Below are 4,294 nucleotides of genomic sequence, written 5' to 3'. Positions count from 1 at the left end.
ATGGCCACAAAATACCTTCCACCTCTAGATGCCGAGTCAAACCTTCCATTTTTCTCAAAAAATCATAATCAAGATATCAGTAACAAGAGAAGTACCAAGGTAGAATTTCCACATATTCCATCTCAAGAAGAAACTCCTCTTCCATTTCAAACTTTGTCCCTCCATCTCTCATCTTTTGCAAAATTTCAGACCAAAAAACACATCAAAGTGTGTGTCCAAATGTGTTCATATCATATTTTATTTATATTGTCCATAGGGGTGCGAATAGACATGTTCATTGGGGTAAGGTTGACTTTTCATGTAGGTCGACTTGTCATCTAGAGGGGTTTTTGACCCAAAATTACATAATAAAAAATATTTTTCCTTTTTCTTTTCAAGAGGTCCAAATAGGAATTTGACTCTTTGTCTCATCAAAACCTAGAAGCATGAATAACATGCTTATCTAATAAATAATAATAGTTATTATTATTTTGAGCATTAAACTCGTCCTTGAAAATAATTTTTCTCTTTCTCTTTCCTTTTCTTCTTTTTGCTTTTTACATAAAATACATAGAGGTACAACTATGAAGACCGAAAAAAGTTACATCTTTCAACACTACCTATTAACTAAGTAGGTATTCATAATTGTACAAACAGTACAAGGATGACCTCAAGTTGAAATGTTCTAAGAAGAGTATCACAATCAACATATACAATGCTAGAGATCTTGATACCATTTAGGTTAACTGCCAAGGTATCAACCCATCAAGGGATCTAGGTACCATCTAAGCTACCTGCCAAGGTACCAACCCAATAGGGATCTAGGTACCATCTAGGCTACATGCCAAGGTAACAACCCAACAGGGATCTCGATGTCATCTAGGCTAACTGCCAAGACACCAACCCTAACAGCTATCTAGGTGTCGCCTAGGGTAACTTCCAAGATACCAACTCAATAGGGATACAGGTTTCATCTAAGCTACCTACCAAGACACCAACCCTAAAAGGTATCTAGGTATCATCTAGGCTACACCAAGATACCAACCCTAAGTACCATCATATGGACTAATTAGCCTAAGGTACAATAACTCATCATCATCATCTGGTTGGTGCCTCAACCTTATGATATATAGATTAGTACAGATTTTTCATCACCAAGGTCAAACTTATAGGAACATCTATCCTCAACGAGTACTAGTCTCATATTCTTACCCAATCCTTCAGTGCCCATTCTCTCCTCATGGCCTTCACTAGACATACGATGATTATCCTTGGCCTAGTGTATGACATATGAAGTAGAGAAGCATGGCCATCATCACTTCCTCTCAACCAGGGAGAATATACTTATTCCTCCACACACAAAGGGAATATATCTAAGCTCCCTCTCAACTAGGGAGATGTGTCCAACATCAGCTACTTTGTTCTTCTAGTGGAGATCATAGTAGTAGTAGCTACACAAGCTCTTTCTTTTGCATCATCATGTCATTAGAGAACTTTAACCTTCCTGAACATCATGGAGCCATCCTCTAACACTTGGGACCTTAAAACTTAAAGACATACCTTAAAAATTGAGAGTTAGATTGTTTCTCAAAATCCACAACCCTTTAAAGATTCAAGGCTCCCTCTGAAGTCATCATTCCTTTGCACATTCTATCTTCATAATACAACAAGGTTCGGCTTCAGCTTTCAATCATCAATATGCTCATTAGATGAAAACTTCAATATCATCAAGGTTTTTGCAACTCCCTCTTTCCATCATGCTCATCATTATCATCAAGCACGAGTTTTTCATTGTTTTTTTCTTTCATATTTTTCATCTTGCTTTCACAATTTTGAAATCCTTCATTACATACCTGCAATTTTCATCAACAAGAACAACAAAGCAAAATATACAAGTACAAGAGCATGAGGTTAGATTTGTTAATCTAGGATTTTCACGATTTCTAAAAAGCGTGAATCTAGGGTTTTTGCCTACAAACCCTAGATATCCCATGACCTCATCCTTATTAGGGTTTTTATTTTAGCGAAAACATCTACTCCTAGGGTTTTTACTTTCAAACCCTAGGTTTTACTTTTATTTCAACCCTTGCTAGGGTTTTCCACAAACCCTAGATTCTATCTGCAAGCCCTAGAAACCAAGAGCTAGGGCTTTATGAGAGGGAACAAATAGTTGGGGTTATAGATCCTAGGGTTGATTCATTTTAGGGTTTACAAACCCTAAATATCAAGGGACTTTAAGACTCCTTAGATTATGCAAATTCTACAAACCCTAGATTCTAAGAATATGCAAAAATGTGATTTTCACACCCTAAAATTTTTCTAGTTATTTAGACCTATCATAAACTAACTACAAGAACCTTCAAGCATGCTGCAAAAAATGTTGGAAAACTAATAAGAAGGCGGATGAATAAGTAGTGTGATCTATATACGATTTTACCTTTTATTACTTCACTTATTGAATCACACATATGTTAACAGCAACTCATTAAACATATGTATCACAAAGCATAACTTAAAACCATAAGCAGCAATATAAACAATAAACAATGCACACAATCACATCATCACACATAAGACAATATTTTTGGCAGAAACCCTTTTGGGAGAAAAACCACCCTTTTTGTTGCTTCTCTACTATGAATTTCTATTAGTCAAGCAATTTGTCTTTTGCATAGATTGTTAATTCCCATTAGCATGGAGACTCGACCTCATGAACAAAATGCCAACACCGATCGGCTAGGATACTCGATACTACCGATCAGCTCGAAAGACTTTGCTCTCTACGAAACTAGGGACTACCATCCATTCAAGGCCACCACAATCAACGATCTTCGCCCAACTCTGATTGGAATATCCAACTACCATTGGATGAGAAATTGTTCCTTTCGATGAAGCTTTGACATCACTGCTCCTCTCTCATGAAGTCATTGTGCCTCTCCACTATGCGAACCTCTTTTCATCTATTTTCAAACTAGATCCAAGACGATTTGCTCAACAACAATTCAGCTTTGCATACATGCTCTCAGCAACAAGATCTCATCATCAAATCAACATAAAAATCTACAAAACAAATTCTCTCCAAACTAGAAAAAATTGTGGCCACAATAAATATGAATACAATAAAATCCTCACAACAAAATATTGTTGAATAATACAATCAGCAACGAAAGACACTATGGCTATGTGCCAAATGCATCAGCAACTCCTGCATAAAACAAGTGTGAAAATCACCATCAAAAATATTACCCAGCAGCATACAAAACTTCTTCAAATAAACTCTACTCCAGCAGCTTCAATTCTGATCTATTCTAAACATGCTTCAGATCTACTCATATGCAGCAATAAACACTCATAAACTGAAGCATCTATGCTCTCCAATAGGTTTGAATCATACTCACTCTATTATCCTTCTCTTCACACATACACTCAAAATCTAACACCATCAACAACCATTAAGCTCTAAAGACAAGAAAATAAAACCTCTAGGGATAAATTGAGCTTGGAGCTAGGATCAAGGGTGCACAAATTGGACCAAATCAATCCACTAACATCACTACTTGTGCAATTAAGGTGTTCACATCATTGGAGGACCTTTTCAAACCTTTTTTGACCTTATCCAAATAATTTTGAAGCTTCTAATAATTACCAAGTCAATTCTTACCCAAACATTGCGAGGAATGCAGGTAAAAATAACTCTCATGATGTATATGCTACTCCTATGAAGGAAACTTGTGTGTATGTTGTTCCTATGAAGGAAACTAGTGTATACCCAGAAAACTTCAAGTTGTCCACACTTCTTGGCTCCAATCTTCCTTAAATTGATTCTCTTCTTCTCTCAGCACCTATACAATCCTCCAAACCTCTAACATAGCTTCAAAAACGTCTGTAAGTGGATCAAACATGTCTCCCAAATGTCGCGGCCAATTTTACCTAGAAGGTCAACAAACAAAGTTGGCAAGAGTGTCAACAAGTCATTCACTCTCCATCAATCACCTCCACAAGCTACAACACCTCTGATAGGCCTGCAATGCAGCACCATCACCAAGCCATCACATCACTACAACAAGTCATCCTCATAAGCATAGACATAAAGACCTAATGAAGACCTAGTTGACAATTCAACTAATATGCCATCAATCATCTCTATCACATGTAGATCTACATCATCAACCAACCAATGACATCATTTGACCATCATAAGTGTGCCATCATCATAAGATCAATCATCAATACCAACACGTATTGACACCCACCAACTGCTCCATCAATCTACATCATCATGAGGTTGACATAAGAACATGCCCTCACAAGGTTG

This window comes from Pinus tabuliformis, chromosome 6 (genome assembly GCF_031772625.1).
Source record: "Pinus tabuliformis cultivar Carrire ecotype Pingquan chromosome 6, CPIR1, whole genome shotgun sequence".
In the NCBI taxonomy this organism is placed as follows: Eukaryota; Viridiplantae; Streptophyta; class Pinopsida; order Pinales; family Pinaceae; genus Pinus; species Pinus tabuliformis.
This window is presented reverse-complemented; position numbering follows the sequence as displayed.